The sequence below is a fragment of the Oryctolagus cuniculus genome, chromosome 1 (assembly GCF_964237555.1).
Source record: "Oryctolagus cuniculus chromosome 1, mOryCun1.1, whole genome shotgun sequence".
Classification (NCBI taxonomy): Eukaryota; Metazoa; Chordata; class Mammalia; order Lagomorpha; family Leporidae; genus Oryctolagus; species Oryctolagus cuniculus.
The window spans coordinates 135,220,883-135,247,217 of record NC_091432.1 but is presented as its reverse complement, the minus strand read 5'-3'; the positions used below and the strand labels follow the sequence as shown (position 1 = coordinate 135,247,217).

General features: G+C 48.3%; 1 protein-coding gene across 1 annotated transcript in view; it reads left to right on the top strand.

Annotated features, from left to right (window-relative positions):
* The window catches only part of SLC28A3 (solute carrier family 28 member 3), an 86,756-nt gene that overhangs the window by 22,665 nt on the left and 37,756 nt on the right, over positions 1-26,335 (top strand). The gene's annotated exons all lie outside the window — the stretch shown is intronic.

Sequence of the window (26,335 nt, the reverse complement as noted above, 5' to 3'; positions counted from 1 at the left end):
GGTTTTTTTTTTTTTCTTGTTGAGCTCTTCTGGGTGGACAAACCTGAAAAGTCTCTTGGAACAACCTGTTCTGATCCCCGCGCCAAACTGCCGCGCCTCCCGCTTTGTTTCCATGGGTTCGCAGCAGGGTTACAGTGTTCACCTGCAGGTACCTTTCTAAAGAACTCAAATGGAAGAGCAGCAGGTGGGAGGCGGCGTAGTGGGTTCAGATCCTGCAGGGGGCTGGATGCCTTTCTCTGACACCAGGCTCCCCAGCCTGTGTCATTCAGTGCCCCCTTATGCCTGTCCCAGAAGGGCTGGGTGGTGTAACCCAGTCTCTCACTAATCAATCAAAGCTCAGTGAGTGATTAACGCTTTCCGGGTGCAAGGCCGGAAACCCAGAGCTGGGAACCGGCTCCTCTGACTGAGTCTGGGATGGGGATTTTCAGTCACTTGGAGGTGTGCTTCCTCTCCTGTCCTGACTCACAGCTGGGAGGAACCAGCAGGAGCAGCTACGCACAGCGTGCTCCCTGGAGGAGCAAAAGAAAAGCTTAAGGTGTTAGAAGAAGAGAGAGAGAGAGAGAGAGAGAGAGAGGTAAAAGTGCTTTGATGCAACTCCTGCCTGTTCTACCCGTAAATTTCTGTAACTTCCCCAAACCTCAGTTTGATTGCACAATGATCATATCACGAGTTGTAGGTGTTGGGGAGGTTAAACGTCTCAGTCCCCCCAACGTTCCCAAGGATTGCGAGTTAAACTGACCAAAGGCAGATTCCCAGGAGAAAAGGCGTACAGATCGTATTAATGTGTGATGGGGGGGCTCACAGAAAACAAGGGAAAGTTCCCCAAGATGCGGCTGGCTCCAGAAGCTCGTGCAATTTTAGTGTGGGGAAGTTTCTAGACAGAAAGGACTTGGGGGTTTAGATGCAGTGAGCTAGGGGAAGGTGACGAGGAGAGGATAGGGAAACTCATGGAAGATAAGGGCTATCTTATGTATTTCTAAAAAGATTTATTTATTTATTTGAAAGGCAGAGTTACAGAGAGGGAGAGGCAGAGGGTGAAGAGGGAAAGCGTACTGCGGCCTTCTAGCAAAAGCGAGCACCCCCAGGCCACGAGGGCGTCTCAAACCTAGCAGAGTTCCACGCTGACCACGTGAACACCAACAAGCGGTGCCCGGGGTACACAACTCAAATACCTGACACAAGCAACCGAGGAGCAGGAGCGAAGCTTTCTTTTGTCATAAGGCCCAAGATCGGGCCACCCGATGAGTTCAGGCATTTGGTGGGACCAGGGAGGAGGAATGAGCGCCTGGGAGGGAGCCGGCTCAGCCTGTGTGCCCAGCCCTCTCATGACAACTACATCCCGAGGGGAAACTCCCAAAACCTAAAGACCTCCTGCCACTTCCACCTCGCAGATGACGTAAGCGGAGCGAGTCTCCACCATTCAGCTATCAATCTGTTCTTGTTTTATTTATTTATTTGAAAGGCAGAGACCGTCCATCCATTGGTTCACTCCCCAGATGCTCGCAAGAGTTGAGGCTGAGCCAAAGCCAAAGCCAGGAGCCCAGAATTCCGTCTGGATCTCCCACACGGTGCACAGGGACCTAGCTGTTTGATGCATCACCTGCTGCTTGCCAGGGGACACCTCAGTAGGATGCGGGGACTAGGACCCAGGCACTCTGATGATGGATGCTAGTGTCTACACCCGCCCCTCAATTTCCTCTTTGGTGGCCCTGTTCAAAGACACTTAAAATTGAGAGACATCTGTGTGTTAGGAAGTTAGTGTACTACTGCAGGCTAGGCTAGAGGTAGTGGACACAGATGCAGGGGCACAGGGGTTCATAATACTGATTTTTTAAAAGATTTATTTATTTATTTGAAAGTCAGAGTTACACAGAGAGAGGAGAGGGAGAGAGAGAGAGAGAGAGAGAGAGGTCTTCCATCCACTGGTTCACTTCCCAATTGGCCATGACGGCCGGAGCACAGCCGATCCAAAGCCAGGAGCCAGGAGCTTCTTCCAGGTCTCCCATGTGGGTGCAGGGGCCCAAGGATTTGAGCCATCTTCTGCTGCTTTCCAAGGCCACAGCAGAGAGCTGGATCGGAAGTAGAGCAGCCGGGACAAGAACCGGTGCCCATATGGGATGCTGACACTTCAGGCCAGGGCATTAACCTGCTGCGCCACAGCACTGACCCCATAATACAGACTTAAGAGGCCTTTCCCATGGAGATTATTCGAGAATTTGGATGAGGATATAAGTGCTGCTTTGGGTCTGAAGATTTCCATCTTCTGCACAATAGCGGATTAATGGTGTTGGGATCGTGGAGTTAGTACCTGTACAGAAATTTATGTAATATTAATGTTCTTGCTGACGACAAACCAGGTGCCTGGCACACAGTAGGAGCATAGAATAGCGTCTGGCGCTGCGGCCGGTTCAGAGAGCGAGGAGTCAGTACTTCTAGCCTGGTGCAAATCTGGGCGTGCAGTGGGAGCAAGGAGTCAGATGAGTTCCTCTAGAGCTAGGCAGATGCCAAGCACCTGGGTGAGCAAAAGATGAAGCCGGCAGCTCGGAGCACGCACTCCCTGCTTTTAGCACAGACAGCCGGGGCGTGGACAAGCCTGCCGGGCAGGGGAAAGCCGGGAAACTTAAGCGTTTAGGAGTGGGGAATGTCAGGGAATTACTTCCGGGTCAGAGGCCGAGGCAGGAGAAGGACCAGGAAAGGAACCAGCAGCAGCAAAGACCCTGGTAGGACAGGGCAGCCCATAGAGTGAGACCACGGGTGGCTGGGGACCTCCGGGGGGAGGGGGAGGGAAGGAGGGAATTTTATGTTATGCTTTAGACGGGGAAAAAATGAAGGAAGTGCAAACAGGGTCAGAGGTCGGGGGCCGGGGGGAGACTCGGCAGAGACAAGATGGAGAGGCACTTCCTTGTGAATTGTAACTCGCAGTCGCACATGGTGTCAGCTCTCTGATTATCAGGAGGGGAACTGCTCTCCAGGTGCACAGCCAGGCACTGCTGTCCCTCAGGAGCTCCAACCGGGGCTGGCGCTGTGGCCCGGCGGGTTAAGCTCCCACCATACCATATGAGTGAGCACCAGCTGCTTCACTTCCCACCCAGCTCTGCTAATGCACCTGGGAAGGCAGCAGAAGACGGCCCAAGTGCTTGGGCTCCTGCCACCCTCGTGGGAGATCTGGGTGGAGTTCTGTCTCCTGGCTTCCACCTGGCCCAGACCAAGGCGTTGTGGCCATCTGGAGTGAATCAGCCAAAAGATTGTCAATTCTCTCTCTCTCTGTCGCTCTGCCTTTCAGATAAATCTTTCAAATAAGCCACAACTCCACACACACTGTCAGAACCACTTCCTGCCCACAGGGCAACCCCAACCAGGGCCAACTACACCCCAACTTTAAGTTAAGATCATTGCTTCTTTGCTTTTCTTTGTACCTTAACTTTTAATTGTAAATCCCTAAGCAGCACTTTCGCTGTGTTTTGGAATATAACCAGAAACACACATGATGTGTTCTTTGTTTATTTTTAAATCCACATGGTATTAAACAGGATGAAACTCTTTTGTCCCTGGTCTCTTCTCCTCGGCCTCAACCCCCAAGATCCAGCCATGGAGCTGGGTGTCCCTGCAGCTCACCCACTCTCTTGCATGTGCGTGACATCAACATTTCAACTGCGAGTGGATGTTAGAGCTGGTAGGTTTGGAGGATTTATTTTTTATTTTTTTATTTTTTATTTTTTTGCAGTTTCTACAAACAGTGTGAAAAATTCTACAAACAGTGTGAAAATTCTTGTCTGTGCCTCTGGGGGCATCCGGGACCTGTTGTGCTCTGATTGTATGTAGGAGTGTAGTTGCTAGGTCAGTGGAATATGTTACGTGTTACACTTGACTGATCGCATCTATCCGGTTTCCTAAATGATTTTTTTTTTTTTTTTGCCAATCTGAAGCGGTCTCAGCAGAATGTGAGTCCTGATTATTCTAGAGCCTGCCACACAGCTGTCACTGTAGATGTTGGGTAGGTTATGGTATAGCAGGGTCCCCCAGGGCCATGATGAACAAAACACGAGATGACATCAGACACAAGAGTAAAAGTAGTTGAGATGCAGCACACACACACACACACACACACACACCCCGATACAAGAGGCTGCTGCGGACACAGCACAGTCCACTCTTCTTAAAATAAGTAATGCATACTGTAAAAGAAGGGTGAAACATACAGGATAAGACGGGCATCGAACCCAGCAGTTAAGATGGCCACATCCCACACAGGAGTGTCTGGGTTCGATATCCGTCTCCCCAGTTCCTGCCTCCTGCCAAGGCACATGCTGGCAGGCAGCAGATGGCTGGGTCCCTGCCACCCATGTGGGACACCTGGGTTGAGCTCCCAGCTTCCAGCTTTGGCCAGCCCAGTCCTGGCCATTGCAGGCATCTGGGGAGTGGAGCATCAGATAGGGTGCCTCCCTCTCTCCTGCGCTAGTTCTGTCTGTCTGTTGGCCTCTCAAACATTTTGTTAGCATTGTCAATGCACGAACTAGTAATCTGTTCATGTCCCATCCTTAGCAAGTACCGTGCACTCTGCCTAACGGGAGGCACCGTACATTTTTTATAGGACTGGTTTACCCCAGCGTCCCCACAGACTCTTGACTAGTCCCCGTACTGCGACCTTGCCGTGGTCATGACATCACGAAGTGGTGGGCACTTTTCAACTCTGTTCTAATTTTCTGGAACCGCCATCACATATGTGATCTGTCCTTGGCCAAAATGTTCCCAGGCGTGTGACTGTGCACTCAGGGTTCACTTCAGATTTTCTGTGTTAACGGTCATGAGATGCCAACTTTACACCAACACATGTTCCAGTTTCTCATCCGCTAGATTTTCTCCACTAGATTTTACCTTTTTCTTATTGTTTTCAATGTTCTGGCTCCAAGCCTCTGTGAGTTATGGTTTGTGGGTGTCTTCTACCACTCTGGTGCATTTTCATGAACAAAAGTTAGTCTCATGGTGCTCTCATTTATAAAGTATTTCTATCCTTTTTTTCTCTGTGAAACTGTGAAGATACTGCCCTTAATTTCCCAAATTCCTGCTTTTCTCTTTCACATTGAGATCTCTGGTCTTGACATTGAGTTTAATGTATAGTGTAGCTTGGGAGTCAGGGGTTTTGTTGTTTTGTTTTGTTTTTCCACATGAATATACAGTCATTTCAGCATTACTTCTATTTTTTTAATATTTATTTTATTTGAGAGGCAGAGTTACAGAGAGGCAGAAGCAGAGATAGAGAGCCATCTTCCATCCTCTGGTTCACTCCCCAGTTGGTCGCAGAGGCCAGAGCTGAGCTGATCTGAAGCCAGGAGCCAGGAGCTTCTTCCAGGTCTCCCATGTGGGTACAGGGGCCCAAGGACATGGGCTATCTCCCACTGCTTTCCCAGGCCATAGCAGAGAGCTGGATCAGAAGTGGAGCAGCTGGGACTAGAACCGGCACCCATATGGGATGCCAGCATTGCAAGTGGCAGCTTTACCTGCTACACCAAAGCATCAGCCCCTCAACATCACTTCTTTAAAACAATCATCTTTAGGCCGGTGCCACAGCTCACTAGGCTAATCCTCTGCCTGTGGCACCAGCACCCCAGGTTCTAGTCCCAGTCCAGGCACCAGATTCTGTCCCAGTAGTTGCTCCTCTTCCAGTCCCGCTCTGCTGTGGCCCAGGAGTGCAGTGGAGGATGGCCCAGGTGCTTGGGCCCTGCACCCCATGGGAGACCAGGAGAAGCACCTGGCTCCTGGCTTCGGATCTGCGCAGTGCGCTGGCCGTAGCGGCCATTTGCGGGGTGAACCAATGGAAGGAAGACCTTTCTCTCTGTCTCTCTCACTGTCTAACTCTGCCTTTATTTTTTAAACAAAAATAAATCATCTTTTGCTCACCAACCAAATAGATTTGTCAAGGGCTCCTATTTGGGAGGGGAAGGCTTTTTGGAATAAAGCAACTGAAAGATTTTTTTTTCGTTGCTTGAAGGAGAGACAGAGAAGAGAGAGATGAGGGCTGACAACATGGGAGTGCACAAAAACCTCAGAATTTCAAAAGATGAAATTCAGGCAAGTGTTTGGAAGAACACCTGTAGGTCAGAAGCAACCCAAGTGCTTCCTCCCCATGAGTAAGCAGCCAGGCTGCTCAGAGCTGACTTGTTCCCTGGTCAGTTGGGTGGAACCCACTCATAAAAGCCTTGGGATAGGACTAGGTGTGGAACGAGCCTCCACTCTACCCAAACTCATAGGGAAGCTGTGTTACCCAACAAATGCTCGGTGAATCAGCCAAGCTGTTTTGGAGAGTTCGTTAAACAAGGTCAACATTTGGGATGTCCCAAGAAGGATCGCGTTGGTCTACACCATTTACCTAGGTACTAGGATGTTGAAGATCTGAGGTTGGAAGTCGTGGTTCCAAGCGGGCTAGTGTGGGCTAGTATCTTCATTCTCTGCACACAAGCCTGGCATGCCAGCACGATGTCCACTCATGTTGCTACACAGTTTTTCTCCTGCCTTAATGTTAGGGAGTAAACAACCTAAATGACTGCAAATCGCTGCTGTGACACATCAGAGGAAACAGATTTAGGGATTTTATTTCCTCCTCATTCAAACATTCCGGAAGTGGTTCCCATTAAAGAGACCCACTTACTCATCAGTGGTTCAAGCACTGGAAAGAAAATAGGGTAATATTACTAAATGTGGCTAGACAAAGATATTTGCCAAGAGCTAAGGTAAAACTGTCTGATGGATGCATAGCACAAGCCACATATGTAATTTAAAGTTGTTCTACAGGTTCACTAAACCCAAAAAATGAAGCTGATACAATGAGTTTTTTTTTTTTAAAGATGTATTCATTAATTTGAAAGTCAGAGTTACAGAGAGAGAGAGGTCTTCCATCTGCTGATTCACTCCCCAATTGTCTGCAATAGTCAGAGCTGCACTGATGTGAAGGCAGGAGCCAGGAACTTCTTCCAGGTCTCCCACATGGGTGCAGGGGCCCAAGGACTTGGGCCATCTTCTACTGCTTTCCCAGGCCATAGCAGAGAGCTAGATGGGAAGTGGAGCAGCCAGGACTTGAACCAGTGCCCATATGGGATGCCAGCACTGCAGGCAGTGGCTTTACCTGCTACGCTACAGCTGGCTCCAAGACATGTTCCTTATAATTTTGGAGTTTGGGTCTCTTCACCTACCACCCTGCTCTCCCCCCACAAAAAAATTGATTATCCATACCCACTAAAGATTTGACCACCTACTTTATTCCTTAGATGTATGTCTGTAAGAGCATAGCAATGTTCTCTCTACATTTCTGACTTTTACTTATTTGTCTTTTTTTCTGGACTTTTCTTTGTTGGGAGGTTTATGCATTCACTTGTTTTAGTTTGTTCAGATTTTCTATTTCCTATCTTTATAAGACAGGTACTAACAATCTCAGTTGTATTTCTGATTTTTGTGATTTATAGTCCTTATTTCTTTATCAGTCTAGCTAAATGTTTTTCCGTTTGTTGTTCTTTTCAAACAACCACTTTTTTGTTTCATTGAGTCTGTTTTATATTCTTTGTTTCATTTATCTTCATCCTGCCCTGCTGCTGGCTTTGTTATTCTTCTAGTTATTTCACAGTAGAAGGCTAGGTTATTGATATCTTTCTCTTTTTTCAGATTTATTTATTTATTTGAAAGACATAGTAGAGAGAGGGGGAGAGACAGATCAACCCTTCCATCTGCTGATGCACGTCCCTAAATGGCCACAATGGCCAGGGCCAGGCCAGGCTGAAGCCAGGAGCCCAGAGCTCCATCTTTGTCTCCCAAGGAGCAGCAAGGACCCGAGCACTTGGGCCATCCTCTGTTGCCTTCCCAGGTGCACTAGCAGGGAGCTGAGTTGGAAGTGGAGCAGCCAGGACTCAAACCAGTGCCCATATGGGATGCTAAGTTTTGCAGGCAGCAGCCCAACCAGCTGCATCCCCCACACAGGCCCCTGGGTTATAGATATCATCTTCCTTCTCTGCTAGTGCAATTATATCTATCAGTTTCCCACTGAGCACTGATTGTTCTACATCCCATACATTTCAGTCTGATCCGTCATTTTCATGTTTAACAACTTTCTAATTAAGGAGCGTCCATGTTCCCATATTCCGTGAATTTTTCCCAAATTTCCTCCTGTTGTTTATTTCTAGACAAGCGAAGACACTTCATATGACTTCAGCTTTCTAAGCTTAGTGAGATTTATTGTGGCTTAACATCCAGTCTAGCGTGAGAACATTCTATGTGCAGCTACAGTGTATTCTACTGTTAACAGAGTGTGCTGTATGCCTGTTAGTTCTGGCTGGTTCAGAGCACTGTTCAATTCCTCCATTTCCCTGATAACTACCCCCCCCCAGTTTGCCCCATCTTTGAAGGTGGATATTGATATATTTAAGTATTTTTGCATTGTCTCTTCTCCTTTAAAGTCTGTAAATGTTTCCTTCATGTATTTGGAGCTCTGTTATTTGGTACAAGTATGTTTACAATTGTTAGGTCTTTGCATCGACCCTTTTTACATTATGAAATGTCCCTTGTCTCTAGTAGCAGTTTTTGTTTTGAAATCTGCTTCATCTTGGATTACAACCACTCGAGCTGTCCGCTGCTATTTCCAAGGCTTATCTTCCCCATTCTTGTGTGTTGACCTATTTGTCTCTTTCAATTTAAACTATATCTCTTGTAAGCAGCATGTAACTCAATCATGCTTTTTATGCAATCTGTGTTTCCCTTTTAATCTAAGGGCTTAATCCAGTGACAGTTAATGTAGTCACTAGTACTTGAGGATCCACATCTACTACTCTGTGTGTGTGTGTGTGTGTGTGTGTGTGATCTGCAGTCATCTCCGTTTCGTCCTTTAATGTTACATATTTTTAAAGATTTATTTTATTTATTTGAAAGAGTCACAGAGAGAGGTAGAAACAGAGAGAGGGGTCTTCCATCCACTGGTTCACTCCCAAGATGGCCGCAATGGCCGGAGCTGCGCCGATCCAAAGCCAGGTGCCAGGAGCTTCTTCCAGGTCTCCCACACAGGTGCAGGGGCCCAAGGACTTGGGCCATCTTCTACTGCTTTCCCAGGCACTGCAGAGAGCAGTGGGACTAGAACTGGTGCCCATATGGGATGCCGGCCCTTCAGGCCAGGGCTCTAACCTGCTGCGCCACAGCACCAGCACCACAAAACTGTATTTCCCTGTATGGTTCTCTTTGCCAGCATTCTTTATTTCTTCATGTGGATTTGAGTTACTTCTTAGTGTCTTTTCATTCCAGCCTAAAGGATCCCTTTAGTATTGATTGCTGACAAGGACTATTAGTCATGAATGTGGTTGTCTGGGAATTGGATTTGAGTGTGAGCTTCAACCCCATTTCCCCTGTCCATAGACTGCTGGTTTTCTTTGTGTGCGAATCCCCACCCCCACCTACCCAAGGCTCTCATGAGTCTGGGGAGGGGAATGGAACCAGGAGGGCAATTAAAGACCCCAAAGCTTGCTCTGCTAGGAAGGGATTCATTTGGTTTACTTGAAAAGCTCCATGGACTGCTGTAAGCCTTTGGCTTTCTCCCGAATTCTGGAAGTGTGATGTTGACAGTCTGTCAGTATGATGAATAGTACTGGCCACATCTCCAGGCTGTAATGCGTGAGTTGGTCTGTCAGGGATAGAGTGAGGGCTGAGGTTCTGGGACTCAGAGCTGTCACTGCTATCTTTCACCAAAACCGGCCCGAGAACTTAATCATCGAGTGGTTACAAAGGGAAGAAGAAAGAGATCAGATGCTGTTTCTCCTTTTCTCCTACTAAGAATTTTCCAAGAGACATACTTTCTTGATTCCAAGAGTCTTCTTCTAAGGCTCTTTATTTTGCCTGCACGGGATTGGATGCGATTTGCTGAACCTCTCTGGGTCTGCATGGGTTGCTTGCAGATGTCATGTCAGTAATGGAGGGAAAACCCCCAATCAGCCATAGGGCTACCAGTTTTATTTGGCTTACAGGTCAATGCTTCCGGTGAGCACCACCCCAAACCAGAAGGAGGAAGCTGCCTAGGTTTTCAAAAAAAAAAAAGTTCTTCTCTTAGTTACACCTGATCGAAGACTTCCAGGCTATGGTTTCGTTTTTCATTTCTGATGTCAAAACCTGCACTGCATGGTCTCTTCACTTAAAACGAGAGTGGTGGTCCCGCTGACTCACCTCACCAACACTCTAGATGGTTCTAAGTGAAGAAGCTATGCCCTGACTGCTAGTTGAACTATTATTTATCAAACTGGGAAAAAAATCAAAGCTGAGAGTGTCCAGGATGCTGTACAGAAAAGACTGCTGTGAGCTTGAACCCCCAAATCTCTACTGTGCCCCGGAAGTTTGGGACCCTGCCTTCACACTGCAGTCATCCGTACACATGGCACAATTTTCACTTAAGCCAGGTTTCTGGAATTTCGGTATCATCTCGTTCTCCATTTGGGGACTAGGGGTTTGAAAAGGATGGTGTGCGAGCCTTTGGAACTGAGTGAGACAGGGAATTCTTAGGAAACTCCTCCCTGTGCCATGGTTAGGGAGCTTCCCGCAGGTGATCGGAACACAGCCGGCGACTGTCGGCAATGGTTGAGCCGGGACACAGGGAGCGGCACCTGAAGATAAGCTCCATCTTTCTTCCAGCCTCTTGGTTCTGTAAATTCCAAGATTTGTGTTTGTTTCTTTCCCTCTGAGAAGCAAAACTCAGTGACATCATGGGTGAGATGGATTGATTCAACAAAAGCTGATGGAGCTCACCCATGGTGCCAGCTCTAACAGAAAGCTACTGTTGGGTTCAAGGGAGTTCAACAATATCAAACTCACCCAAAGCAGATTGTCAAGAGTACTATTCAGGACTGAGGAAGGTGACCTCGCCTCGAGTTCAGAGGTCAGGAGGTCACACTACTTTCCAAATGTTCCAGATAAACATTTGATGTTTCATTCTCATGTTCATTCAGCTAGCAAATTAGATTGAGCAACTGCTGTGGTTGATGGAGGGAAATCACTCAGTAAACACAGCGGCAGAACCCCTCCAGCTGCCTTGCCCAGGACTGTTTCTGCACATGACAGTGTGTGGAGGCATCCAGATCCCGAATGGGAGACGCTGAGACGACAGAAAGGAGAGCGAGATGCAGGCAGGAATAGAGGCCATTTCTCCTGATGGACCCAAGACGCTGGTCTCAGGAATCCAAAAACCATTAATATGTTCCAATTTAAGATTTACATTCTAAGCTCTGGGCTCAGGACCATTTTGAAATCTTAGCTCAGGTGATGAGGGGTTCTAATAAATGTAAACAAGATCAGAAAGCAGCCCATTCATGGCATCAGATCTCCTTACACTACGCCTAAGTGTCCAGGGCCAACACAGGCACAGCTGATCCTGCGGTGACTGTTCCTCACCACCGCCGGAGAATGAGGCAGGCTGCCTGCAGCTTGCCTTGACCGAGGAGGGCAAGTGCGCCACCCGCCACTCAGCCTTCCCCAAACCCGGGGGACAATCAGGCGCCGTGTGGAGCCCAGTTGAAGCAGGGTCTCACTGTATTGCAAAAGGGAGGTGCATATATAGCTGAGGTACAGAGTGGATGAGCAGATGTGGGCAAGGGGTGGGGTGTTGTGATGCAAAAGGGTCCCAGCCACTCCTGTTATACCACCTTAATGATCCTTAGGCAGAAGCACCCTGGGGCTGGGGTGTTTGCTACCAGGGATTTGAAACTTAAAGTCAGGTTTTCAAATTTGAGGCAGGCTCAGGAAGTTCCTCTAGGCCTCTCCAGATTCAGCATCCCCCACAACTCCCCCTTTTTGTTTTAACACGCGGTCCCTGTCTTAGGTTGCCCCCAGCCGTCCTTGTCCTTACCCGTCATTGGTAACCCAGGCAGCTTGGCCATGAGCCCTGTCTTAGGTTGGTACAGGACGCTGGGTGCTTCACCCGTCTTGGGGTGTCGCGTGACTTGTAATTATGGGAGCGTGGTGAGCCTTCTCCACCGCCTGTCTTAGGTTATTCCCGTCCATCCGGAATCTTACCCGTCATTGGCAATATGGAGAGCACCGGGGGCGCTTCCCTAGTTCAGGGCATCGTAGCCCTTTGTGGCTACCAGCCTCTGGTAGTGAACCTCAACCTGTCTCACCCTTGTTGCCTCTATGCACTGTTGTATAAACTGTATAAGCCTATTCATTATGCATGGGCCAATAGCAAGGATTAAAAGCAGGGCAAGAAGCAGTCCAAGAAGAGGGAGGAGGTAGGGCAAGAGTCTATTAAGGCCCATCCAAAAGGGGCTTTCTTGGAGTTCTCTTCGTCTTTTTCCAGGTCCTCCTGAAGTGTTTTGATGATCACGTTTGGGTCATCGAATCCCCCATCACTGGGCTGGGCACTTCAGGATCACAGCGAAGAGTAGCGTCTGCATCATCACCTGCCTCTGGATCTCTGTCCGTTTCTGGAAGAGGAAAGACAAGGGGATCTCCCTCAGGGGCAAACCGCTCCCTGGGTGGGTTGTTACTTGTATCAGGCATAGGCCTGATATTTCTGGCCGATATCCAAATCGGAGTCAACTCCCCTGTGGGGAACACACAGCCAAATCCTCTTCCCAACTGAATCGTGGGTCAGGCCCTCTCCAGAGTCGGGTGAGAGGGTCTCTCCATCTAACGAGCATCTGTGGTTTAGGGGTTAAATGTCCCCAGTGTTTTTGGAATCTTGATTCCCTTGACCCTTTTGAAAAATTTAAAATATTGATGGTAAACAAGGCCTTATGTAACTGTAGATGAGGGGTAGCCACTCCCCCTTTTTGTTTTAATAACTGTTTCTTGAGGCATTGATGGTTTCTTTCCACCATAGCCTGTCCCTGTGGGTTGTGAGGAATTTTAGTAGAGTGTTGAATTATTTTACATCTTGGCGGCACTTTTAATCTAAACATTCTGATTGGTTATTATCTCTGTAAGATGAGAGATATATCTTTTGGCATCTCCAGGGGCCCTTTTGGAGATACCAAAAGTTTAGAGAATTTAGAACTTTGATTTTTAGAAAGTTTGTTAAAGTTGCCAAGAGAACTTAGAGTATCTGGTTAAAATAGAATTTTTTAACATCCTGAAATGACAGTCATTTATTTAATTAGGGTGATTTTAACATCTTTAGACCAGATCTGATGATATTTATGTAGCTTTTTAAGACTTATTTTTTTTTATTAATTTAAACTGAGACAGTAGAGTACAATAGATTACCTTGGCAGAACATGAATTTTATGTTTTTTGTTGTTGAATAAACCAGAAATAAAAACCTTGAACATAGGAGTTAGCACACAAAATCCTCACATAACTCAGAACTATTTAACAGAGCTAAAAAGAGCTTACAGGACCTAAATCTAGAAATGGCAGAGTAACCAATTAAGTAGACACTGTTAAAAAGAGACACTACAGTTTCTGCAAAAACAGATCAGTAAAGGAAACAAGTTTAAAGCATATTAAGGACATGTAAAGACTTGTATACACAGAATATAAGACCACTTTAGCTGGAAAGCAAAAACATGAATACAACATAGGTCTGACATCATTTACAATATTTTAATTCATTTTGTATAATTTGAATTGACTCAAACAATTGTTACTTTAACAAATTTAGAGTCCCATCCTTTGAGAGTTCCAGGGATCCAACTGGAAGTCCCAAAGTTGGTAGACTGCATTTGAGTATTTAAACTGTTAAAGAGCCAAACGGCTCAGCCAAAACTAGTACATATAACCTGAGTATTTTAACCAAGGCTGTGGGGTAGATCTGATTAGGGTTAGGTAATCACTCAAACATAAAGACAGACAAGTCCAATAAAACACCTTCAAGACACCTGCAGACTCAGATAAGTCAGCTGCAGCAGCACAGAGAAGAGCTGATCATCAGCGTAGGAGCCCATTGCTTAGGACAGGGGAACACATCTGAGCTTAGGACAGGGAAACACATCTGAAACAAAGCGGCAGGGAATGAGACTTCTGTAGGGCTGGAGGAAAAGTTTTATGAACTGCAAAGACAGACTCATCAGGTTGGATTAATGGATTGAGGTTTTTGTTTCCTTAGGTAAGGCCAATTCCCTTCCCCACTCCTAGTGGGGAGGGCATTGGATTGTAAATGGAGAGGAAAAAAGCAGCCCTAGGGAATGCTCTCCCTAGAGACATCTGGCCATGCCTGCCTATTAGCTTTGGCCGATTCCTGTTTTTTCCTTGTAATATTGCACCCATTTAATGAATTGTGGGCCACTGAGAGTAGCCCTTGCGCAATCAAGCCAATCCGTAGGCACACAGGGGTGATATGCTATGTCTTGAAGGAGAGTAAGTGCCCATGGTGAATTGGGGCCGTCCTCAGCAAACGCCTTGCGGAGCTCCTTGAGGTCTTTGGCCTCCCAGGGGTACCAAGCTTGCGGCCTGGCTCCCCCAGGCTCTAAGTTGACCAGGAAGGCCTGGAGTTTAGTTGGTGCTGGTCGTGAATTGCCCCCTCCCGCCCGTAGAGAAGGAGGGGGGTGATCCAATGCACACACCCAATCCCCTCCAGGATCGCGCCACGACCTGAGGTCGCCCGTCCCCACCTCAGCCGCCTCTTTCGGAACATAAGAGGCAGGAAGTTCCATTCGTCCCTGAGCCCTTTCAGGGGGAGGGGGAGCTGTAGCTGTAGGCACATCTACGCCTGCCTCCCCTGCTCCTCCAGCCTTCCTCAGGCTCAGAGCGGCTCGCCGTTTCCTAAAGTCAGCCCAGGCTTCTTCCTCCCGGTGCTCTTCCTCTGTGGCCTACACCTGATCCAGCCCACCCTCCTGGCAACAATGGGGTGAGCCCTCCTCCAGCCCCTGGGAAGGCCGAACAGGACCTAAGGCTCCCGACACAAGGTCCTTATCATCTCCCTGTGGTTGGGAGAATGCCTTAGCAGCATCGCTGCAGGCTAGGGAGGAGCTTCACCGCCTTGTTCCCTTACAGGGGGAAGCTGGCGCTCCGGGTGAAATGAGGCTTTGAGAGCCCAGATGGTAGGGAAGAACCCCAGCGGAGGGCGATCCCCAAATGTTTTTCTCTATCTATGGCTATTTTCTCAACCCTTGCCCATATGGTCCAGGAAGAGTTCCAAGCCTCTGGACCTGAGCATGAGGCGCAAGGCCTTCAGGGCTGGGTCATTTCTTGCTGAAGTTGCATTACCCATATTTCTAGGGTTTCACTTACCCTGACAAACCGCTTGGCCTCGGCCAGACGTTCTGGTCGTGCCCCGTGTGCCCCACGTTGGGCGCCAGCTGCGGTGACTGTTCCTCGCCACCGCCGGAGAATGAGGCAGGCTGCCCGCAGCTTGCCTTGACCGAGGAGGGGAAGTGTGCCACCCGCCACTCAGCCTTCCCCAAACCCGGGGGACAATCAGGTGCGGTGTGGAGCCCCGTCGAAGCAGGTCTCACTGTATTGTAAAAGGGAGGTCTATATATAGCTGAGGTTCAGAGCAGATGGTACAGAGCAGATGAGCGGATGTGGGCAAGGGGTGGGGTGTTGTGATGCAAAAGGGTCCTAGCCACTCCTGTTATACCACCTTAATGATCCTTAGGCAGAAGCGCCCTGGGGCTGGGGTGTTTGCTACCAGGGATTTGAAACTTAAAGTCAGGTTTTCAAATTTGAGGCAGGCTCAGGAAGTTCTCTAGGCCTCTCCGGATTCAGCGTCCCCCACATGATCCTATGGTGGGCTCTCCTGGCCTGGTCAGCCTTGGAAAGACACCCAAGTTGCAAGCAGCACAACGTATGACACTGTGCAGCTCTCTGCTGATGGGCCTTACCGGTCTCCTTATCAGTGTCCCTCCCAATACCTACGGCTACAATAGCTGTTGCAATTGTTTTTTATATTTCTCATTAAAGTCACCAAGCACAGAGTTTTCCACCAGCGTCCATTGATTAAGGAACAGGTGCAAGGAGGAAGCTGGTTAGAGAACACCCAGCCTAATCCGCGCAACCAGGCAGGTTGCTGCCTTGAAGTCCAGCTCCATACAGACAAAACAAAAGTGTTGTTATGTGGTACGTTGGTTGCAGCAAGGCAGAATGCAGACAGTGGTGCCAACAAAAACATTTCTATAGCCAGCAAATGTTGGACTTCCTGTTGGCCCACGATGCCACTTCCTCATTCCCCTATACGTTTTAGGTCACACAAGAGGAAGAAGAATTGAGAAAGCGCAGGTGAGAGTAGAAGTAGGGTGCAGTGTTCCAAGTGCTGACCGGACTGTGTGTGTGCCTTAGACCTTGGCTGAGGGTGAGAAGTGGTCTCTTGCCAAACAGGAAGTGGGGCGGGGGGAGAGGTGTTGGGGGAGATCATGAACCCGTGAGAAAAGCCAGATGATGGGGGCAGGGCCACAGCAGATGAGAAGGCTAAGCACCACAAAGCAAAGCATCAACTCTTCAACTCTTCAGGCTGCTGGACCTGCCAGGGCCTACGTGTAGGCAAGCTACTCAGCTTCTCCACACCTGTTTGCTCATGCAAAACAGGCATCCTCATACCTTGGACTGTAGGACAGTTGGGAAACCCATGGGAAGCACTGGCACTCTGCAAATGCTCACGTATCTGCAACTGTTCTCTAAGGCCATTTATTAGAGACACTACTTTGGTAGAGGCCAAAGATGGTGTTGAAACTCAGGTGTGTAACCTGCCTCTTCTCACGGCAAACACTAGGATGCACTAATGCACTAGGGAAGAGCTGTGAATCGTTGCTGACCCAGCAAAATGTGAGCTTCAGTCCTGAGGTCCCAGCGGGACAGGGACCTTGGCTTTCGATGACCGAGACTCATCAAAAAGCTTTGTAATGTTATGTTTCAAATGGGTCACCTTGATTCATTTTCTATTTACACAAAGGCATCTCAACATTTTTATAAACTGTAAATCTAGTCCATGGGTTTCCAACTCAATTTACATTCATTTAATCGCTGGCCCTTGGAACCACAAGTGTGATGGCCAAGGTGATTTTTAGAAATGCCCCAAAGCTGTTTTCCCAAATGTAGACTTAAGGTTAATTCCATGGAATCTGCGGGAAGATCCTAAATTGTGGTATCTGTGCAAGCCACTGGTTACAGAAGAAAACCGGATTTTGAATAGCTTAGGGATCATTCAAGATGCCCCAAGGTGAGGTTACAGGCTAAAGGTCTCATCCATACTGTCCATTGTTTTTTTAACACTCCCTTTATAACTGCTTTCCTTTCCCTCCCTACTCGGTCATCCTCCAATCTGACACCAGTGCAGAACTGAAGTGATCCTCGTTAATATTTTTGTTAAAAGATTTATTTATTTAATTGAAAGACAAAGTTACAGAGAGGCAGAGAGTAAGAGAGAGAGAGAGAGATCTTCAATCCACTGATTCACTCCTCAGTTGGCTGCAACGGCCAGAGCTGGGCCATTCCGAAGCCAGGAGCCGGGAACTTCTTCCAGGTCTCCCACACAGGTGCAGGGACCCAAGGACTTGGGGCATCTTCTACTGCTTTCCCAGTCACAGGCCACAGCAGAGAGCTGCATCAGAAGTGGAGCAGCTGGGAATCGAACCAGTGCCCATATGGAATGCTGGCGCTGCAGGTGGCAGCTTTACCTGCTATGCCACAGCACCGGCCCCAATCCTTGTTAACCTTACAAGTAAATTTTCATGGCCTGAGTAAATTCCTTCAAAGACTGAGGTGGCTCTATTTTTTTTCCTTCATATACCGTAAACACTAGATGACAGGTGGTGTTTCTTAGTTTCAAGCTTAGATGGTCAAAGGACCTAAAGGATCACACTCTTGGCCTGCTGTGCCCAGGGTGAAAAAAGCATTTTTATAAGCAAAAAAAAAAAACAGAGTCACATTACAGCCTGAATTTTGATCCCTTCAGACAGACTTGGGATTTGCCTATTAAACGCAAATCAGAGAAGGAAATGAGACTCAGAAAAACTCCTGGTTTCGAGGGACAGATGCACAGGAATTCTAAACTCGCACGCTTGTCTCATCTGTAGGAAGATGAAGATGTTTCACTGGTGAGAACATTTCTAGTTCCCCAAGACTGAACAGGTCATATCGTTGAAATTTCAGAGGTAGCCAATTAGCTAAGTAGCTTGTTGAATTGTAATAGTCCTTACTACAGTTGCAGGGAAATAGTGAACTGTGTAATTTATGGCTGATGGATTTTCTTCTAGACTCTGAGCACGGGGACCTCCTATGCAATCCGCAGTGCCCAACACACGTGTATCCTGCAGCAGGTGCACAATAAGTACTCGTGGAAAGAATGGATGAGACACTCTGGGACAGAGCCCTGAGGAACTGTGCACAGCATTCAGGGTTGAGTAGACAAGGCTGCTGCTGTGTGGCACAGGGAAGGGAGAAAGGGCGGCCAAGGGGCAGGAGGAAGCCAGCCGAGTGTGACCTCACATGAGTCGGGGGCAGCAAAAGAGGACGTGGTCCACTGTGCCCGAGAGCTGGAGTCAGATGTGAAAACCACTGGTGGCTTTGGCCAGCATCATGTCCATGGAGTGGCGGCAGGGAAAGCCCAGCTGGAATGAGCTAAAGATGGGTTATAAGGCAAGAAAATGGGGGCACCAGGGTTAGATAGGACATTGGTTTTCAACGGAAGGAGAAAGGCTGCTGATCTATGAATTGTTGGTTCCACGGCAGTAAGCTGATAGAGATACAAATATTAGAAAATCGAGAGAGAGAGAGAGAGAGAGAGAGAGAGTGTCTTAGTCCATTCTGTGCTGCTATCACAGAAAACCAGAGACTGGGTAACTTACAAAGAAAAGAAATGTGTTTCTCACTCTTCTGAAGGCTGGAAGTCCAAGATCAAGGGGCCAGCATCAGGCATGGCTGCATCACGCCGCAGTGGAAGGAGAGAGGGTAAGAGGGCTAGAGAGGGCTAGAGAGGCTGGCGCCGCGGCTCAATAGGCTAATCCTCCACCTTGCGGCGCTGGCACACCGGGTTCTAGTCCCAGTCGGGGCACCAGATTCTGTCCCGGTTGCCCCTCTTCCAGGCCAGCTCTCTGCTGTGGCCAGGGAGTGCAGTGGAGGATGGCCCAAGTACTTGGGCCTTGCACCCCATGGGAGACCAGGAGAAGCACCTGGCTCCTGCCATCGGATCAGCGTGGTGTGTCGGCAGCAATGCGCAGCTGCGGCGGCCATTGGAGGGTGAACCAACGGCAAAGGGAGACCTTTCTCTCTGTCTCTCTCTCTCACTGTCCACTCTGCCTGTCAAAAAAAAAAAAAAAGAGGCTAGAGAGACCAGCACTCACTCTCAGAGCAAATTTGATCTCCTTTCAACCATCCCACTCCTAAGAATCCACTCTGGAGGGCAGGGAGGCCTCAGCTGTCACCACTCACTGCTGCATCCGGTGAACTTTGGAGACATGCTTAAACCACAGCAGAGAGGCTGTGTGGGGTACGGGAAAGCACAACCCACAGCGGCTGACCCAGAGTGAGGCGTGAAGGCGCTGTCAGGGGCACCTGCTCCCATCTTCCCACTCCCAAAGGCACGCAAGAGGAGTTCTTCTTAGGGATGTCTTCCTCCACTCAAACAGAGCAGCCCAAATCCGAGAAAGCCAGGAAACAATCGTGGGAGATTCGAGCCAGGCTAAAATAATGACATATTGCTCAACACAAATGACCACCTATAACATAGAAAAGCTTCTGTGAACATGAAAGATAACCCAGCGGAAGCAAGGGTGCTGTTGTCTTGGATTGGACAACTTTGCATTCACGGCTTTTTAGCGGCACCTTTGGAATCCCTGGATATTAAAAAGAAATGTAAAACACCATTGCGTTCAGATGAGTATAATCTAGATCTTTTGGGATATTTTTAAAGATTTATTTATTTATTTGAATGTCAGAGTTACACAGAGAGAGGAGAGGCAGAGAGAGAGAGGTCTTCCATTCACTGGTTCACCTCCCAGATGGCAGCAATGGCTGGAGCTGTGCCAATCTGAAGCCAGGAGCTTCCTCCAGGTCTTCCACATGGGCACAGGGCCCAAGGACTTGGGCCATCTTCCACTGCTTTCCCAGGACACAGCAGAGAGCAGGATTGGAAGTTGAGCAGCCAGGACTTGAAACCGGCACCCATATGGGATGCCAGCGCTGCAGGCAGTGGCTTTACCCAGTACACCACAGCGCCGGCCCTGACCTTTTGATAGTATCTCCAGATGTGGTTAAATGCTAAAGACACAGGAGAGGAGATTTTTTTTCAGTGGCAAACTAAGGCAGTGGGGATTGGCTCCAGAGAGAACAGAACTCAACCCCAATTAATGGAGAGGCGACTCGGCAATTTAAAGGGAGAATGAAGGAGTCTGGAGGGAGGAGAGGCACAGAGCATCCTGGAAGTGTCCGGTAGAGGCAGAAAAGAGGAAATTTTATGAAAGCAGGAAAGGAGTGGGACCTGGCCTGTGTGAAACCCACTGGATTTGCTCACTGGGCTCCTGGGCCCTTTCAGAGTTCAACTCCTACCCTAGCGGGGAATGGGGAGCAAGAGAGACTGGATCCTTCTGACAACTTGCATTTCAGAAATCCTTGAAGGCAGCTCCCCAGGAGAATATCTCCATCTCAAAGGGGCAGCGGTAGGATTTATAACTGTAACTCTTCGAAACACACACCCTTGCTGAATCTAGAGGGAGGATCCAGGAGCCAGTTTGACTATCTCCAGGTGCAGATGGACCACACAGTGAATTTCCCAAGTAGCACTGAGCTTGCATAGACAGACAGGCGGGGGCGGGGATGGGGCGGGAGCTGGAGCCATCCTCAGGTGAGGCTTGGAGCTTTCAGAAACTGTGCCGGCGTTTGCGCAAGTCTCAGTGTGGGAAGGGTGGACGAGACCGCGTGTCGAGCCTCTGGTTTTTGGAGCACAAGATCGGCGCCTAAGTTAGGAAGAGAATTCAGGAGAGCCTGAGTAGTGTTTTATTAAAAGGAAGGACTAGGTCACTGAGCGCTTTGATGTAAGAGCAGATCAGGGTACTGCATGCACAGGGACACGCCTTCAACCCTCACATCGGATCTACCCCGGGCGTTTCTTCTGGGTTCACCTTCATAAAAGCGACTGATTCTTTCTCCAAGAAAGCGAACATCCACTCAGCAATGTCTACTCATTGTTCGAGTTCCACTTGCTCCAGTGTCCCGCAGTATGTTTTCCACCCTCTGAAACGCTCATTTGGTTGTGTATGTCTCTTACAGTCACAACATCCTCCAGCATTTGTTTATGCTTGCTTTCCGTGCAACTGACATTCTCAGAGGGGCATGGCAGCTGTGCACTGGAAAAAAAAATCTCTGTCAGCATTTGCCCATTGGTTTCCCCAGGATTTGACTCATATGGCATGTAAGATTTATTTATTTATCTGAAAGTCAGAGTTACACAGAGAGAGAAGGAGAGAGAGAGAGGTCTTCCATCCACTGGTTCACTCCACAGTTGGCTGCAAAGGCCAGAGCTGCGCCAATCTGAAGCCAGGAGCCAGAAGCTTCTTCCAGGTCTCCCACGCAGGTGCAGGGCCCCAAGGCCTTGGGCCATCTTCTACTGCTTTCCCAGGCCATAGCAGAGAGCTGGATCAGAAGTGGAGCAGCCAGGACTCAAACCAGTGCCCATATGCAATACCAGCACTGCAGGCAGCGGCTTTACTCACTACACCATTGCACCAGCCTCTCATACGGCATTTGTGGTGAGACATCACGTACCTGACAGTCAGTACTCATAACTGCATCTACATCCAGGGGAGAGCTATCTCAGACTGTGTGAATATCCAGTTCCCCAGCACAGCTCAGTGGCCTCCCCGAATCAGGAATTGCCCTGAGATCTGAAACGGTGATTTTTTCATTTGTTCTATATTCATTTAACTCTCATTCTTCTGAAAAGAATAGATTTATCTGTTTTCTCTTGGCCAAAACAAAATGCCATAATAGGCTGGCTGGCCCTAATCATTGTCACCCTAGTAGAGGTTAGGACATTGAAACTCATGGTGCCACCAAGGGAGGTTCTGCTGTGGTCTCAGAGCTGCCACCTCCCCGCGTGGTGAGACAGAGAAGGGCAGAGCCTTGCCTAATCATGTCAGATTTCAGATTTCACCCCAGCTATCCCGCCCCCACCACAAACCCTGACCTCCAAGTACCCTCTCACTGGGAGTCTAGGCTTCAACACATGAACCTTATGGGGACACACTCACTCCATCATATAGACCAACATTCTCTTTCTTCCATGCAATATATAATACTCAGCTATAAACATTGCTTCTTCCTATACCTTTTTACAAAATTTTTCAAATGGAAAAGTTGAAAGAATTTCATGGTGGAAACCGATATACAAAGAATCTTCAAAAAGTTTATGGGAAATTTGTATTATGTAAAAATTGCAAAAAGAAATTTTTTTTGCAACAAAATAATCTTCAATCCATCTTTCCATACACTTTTGGAATGCCCTTTGTACCTGCCACCTACATTCTCCCAGTAACATTCTACCCTACTTGCCTCATAACATAGGCATTCACCTGTGCCACACTTTCATCATCCGTCCATCCATCCACCCATCCATCCATCCACCCATCCACCCATCCATCCACCCATCCACCCATCCATCCATCCATCCACCCATCCATCCATCCATCCACCCACCCATCCACCCATCCACCCATCCATCCATCCATCCATCCACCCATCCACCCATCCATCCACCCATCCATCCATCCATCCATCCACCCATCCATCCATCCATCCACCCACCCATCCATCCATCCATCCACCCATCCATCCACCCATCCACCCATCCATCCATCCATCCATCCATCCAATTTTTCTGGCCCAAGTAAGTTGCAGGCATTAGTCATATTTATTTACACTTTTTGGCTTTCAGTTTTTCTCAGATGTAGCCAAGGATCTCAGTATGCTTTTCTGTTTTGTTTTTGTTTTAAGATTTATTTATTCATTTGAGAGTCAGAATTACAAAGCGAGAGGGAGAGTTGAAGAGAGAGAGAGAGATCTTCTATCTGCTGGTTCACCCCCAAAATGGCAGCAAAGGCCAGGACTGGGTCAGGCCGAAGCCAGGAGCCAGGAGCTTCATCCGGGTCTCCCACGTGCATGCAGGGGCCCTAGCACTTAGGTCATCCTCTGCTGCTTTCCCAGGCACATCAGCAGGGAGCTGGATAAAAAGTGGAGCAGCCAGGACTAAAGAACTGGCGCCTATAAGGGTTTCCAGCGCTGTAGTTGGTGGCTTAACTCACTGTACCACAACACCAGCCTGGAATGCTTTTCTGACAAAGATGAGTTTATTTATTAGATATGGTCACCCTAGACAACATACAAGGAAGACATTTACAACAGGTGAAAATGAAGTTTTGGTTAAAACGATAGTACCTTTTAATTCCACACATTTGATTTTGTATATTTAAATTTTTTGTTTGTTTATTTGGCTGGCACAGCGACATGCAAAGAGAAAGAGAGAGAGAGATCCTATCCACTAATTCGTTCTTCCAAATGCCCACAAGAGTCGGGGGTGAGGTGGTCCCAAGCTAGGAGTGGGAAACCAATCCAGGTCTCCCCCATGGGATTCAAGCAGCCAATTACTTGAGCCTTCAGCTGATGCCTCCCAGGGTGCACATTAGCAGGAAGCTAGAGACAGGAGATGGAGCAGGGACTAGAATCCAGGCGCTCAGATACGGGATCCGGGCATCTTACTCTGAAGATGCCTTGGCCGCTAGGCTAAACGCCCACCCCCACAGCACATGTGCATCCTCTAGGTAGCGTTAGCTTTAGGTGTGCTGGAAGGCGAGCATCCTGGAGCGCGTTCTCCCTGCAGATCCTTGCAGCCAGGTGCGTGTGGTCCCTGGGTTTGTTTCCTGCCTTCGGCTCCACACTTCACGCATGACTGCAGGTCCAGAGCAGGTGCGTCAGGGAGGTGCAGGAAGGCAGGGGTCCATCTCTACATCCCACACCATCTTCTGGAAAACTGGAACTTTTGAAAGTCCCTGCTCCTCATCTGTGGTTTCTCCTTTCAGTGGATTTTAGCTGACACGTGAGCACCCAGGGGGAAAAAACTAGATTTCTCAGAGTCCCTTGCAACTAGATTCTGGCCAATGAAACATCAATAGAAGCAGCGCCCTCATGAGGCCCCTTAGGGAAGGTTCTTTCAGGGATGGCTGGCAGGTGCACCTGGTCTCTTTTGTCTTTCACTCTGGCTGGCTGCCTGGTGTGTGAATGGTTTTGTGAACACAAGACCAGATGCTAGTGATGTCACAGCAGTGAGCTGGGAGGTCCAGGATCTCTGGAAACATTGCATAGGCCACTCACACCAGCTCCAGGCTACTCCCCTTCCGACTCTGGTCCTGTGAAACTCACTTCTCCCTTGTAACTTGGTTTTTGCTTTTATTTTGCACTGCACAGTATTTCCTATATCCAGTCACTATTTAAACCTTCACTTGAGTTGGGTATTTGATCCTCCTCAGAGGCCTCTAAGGTAAGCTGTGTGATATCATGTGACTCGGGTTTTGCAGCCCGAAGAGGCCGGGGCGGGATCTGGTCTCAGACTGGCCATTTCGGGAATCGTATGAAACCTGCTTGGTCCTTTGGCCGTGGCCAGTATGCAAAGTGCACCGTCTCCAATTCAGTCGCGAAAGCCTAGTTTGCACTGTAGATATGCAAAGACAGGAGTGGAAATGATGGAAGTGTTGAAAATGGCAGAAACGCTTGCGGCTGCGTTGGGCGCGGGAGGCCATCTCTCAGGCCAGTGCAGAGGCCGTGCCCACCCTGCACACTTCTCTAAGAAGCGGATCTGCCCTTTGGCAGGAGTGAGGCTCCTGCATTTGTGAACACCTCTTGCTTTCACTGCTGGTTTGAGCTTCCCTGGTCTCCCCTTCTTGCTATGCCTGGCTTGTGTCACTTGGCTTCCATTTCTCGGCTCTTTTTCATATGAAAAAAGATTGTGGGGTCTGCAGAGGGAGAGATCTTTCATCTACGGGTTTACTCTCAAAATTCTTAGCAACAGCCGGGGCCGGGCCAGACCAAAACCAGGAGCCAGGCACTCCATCCGGGTCTCCCAGGTGGATGGAAAGTGCCCACGTACTTAAAGCGTCTTCTGCTGAATCCCAGCAGGAATTTGGATTAGCAGGAAGTCGGATCAGACGCAGAGTAGCCAGGATGATAAACCTCGACCAGAAGACCTCACACAGTCGGTCAGATCTGATGGCTGATCACAGCTGCTCATTTGGTCATCTGCCTACTCACCTACCTACAGGGCGTTTTCAGAAAGTTCAGGAAAATGCGTACTATGAAGAAGCTACACATGGATCTCAGTTGTTTTTCTTTTTTGCAACAAAATAAATTATATCTTTTAATTCCATTTTCTCCCATACTTTTTTTTTAGATTTATTTATTATTTATTTGAAAGTCAGAGTTACACAGAGAGAGAAGGAGAAAGAGAGAGAGGTCTTCCATTCACTGGTTCACTCCCCAATTGGCCCAATGGCCTGAGCTGCACTAATCTGAAGCCAGGAGCCAGGAGCTTCTTCCAGGTCTCCCACACAGGTGCAGGGGCCCAAGGACTTGGGCCATCCTCCACTGCTTTCCCAGGCCACAGCAGAGAGCTGGATCGGAAGTGGAGCAGCCAGGACTAGAACCAGCGCCCATATGGGATGCCAGCACTTCAGACCAGGGCGTTAACTGACTGTACCACAGCGCCAGCCCCAAGGGATGGTCCATTTTGAATGGCAAACAATTCAAGGTGTTAAAAATACAGAACAAATTAAAAACATTGAAGCACCTGACAATATGGATCATTAGAACACTCTTTGAATGGGGAGAAAAGAACACATAGTAAGTAGGCCAGTTTCCTCATTTTGGGAAGTCAAAGGAGTTATTAGTTGCAGTGTAAGACAGAAAACTAAATACTAAAATATGTGTATATATATATATATTTATTTACTCAGCTAAAATCGAGTAAAAATAATGAGGCAAAAAAGAAGGGAGCTGGAGAAGATCCTGTTATGTTGGCCATAAAGAGAACCATTCAAACAAAAAGAAGTGCAAGTCTTGAGAAGAAAAGCAAAAATAAAACAGAAAAATCACATCTGAATGGAGCTGTTGAAAAAACAGCACAAAAGGGAAGGCAAGAGCTGAGAGCATTCAGTCGCCTGACAGCCAAGGCCTGGACTGAATCAGAACAGCAGAGCAGTTGTGGACTTGGAAAACACCTCACTGACTCAGAAAGGTGAAAAAGGCAGCCGTCGGGTCGTCACCCAGCAAGGCTGAATTTAGGACATGAAAAGGAATTGACGGGTGTGCTCAGGGGGTCCACTCTCAAACTCTGAGAAGCCTGAATGTCTGTTTACAAATGGCATAGATGAAGGAAATAGAGGCGGAAATATCTAGACACATCCAT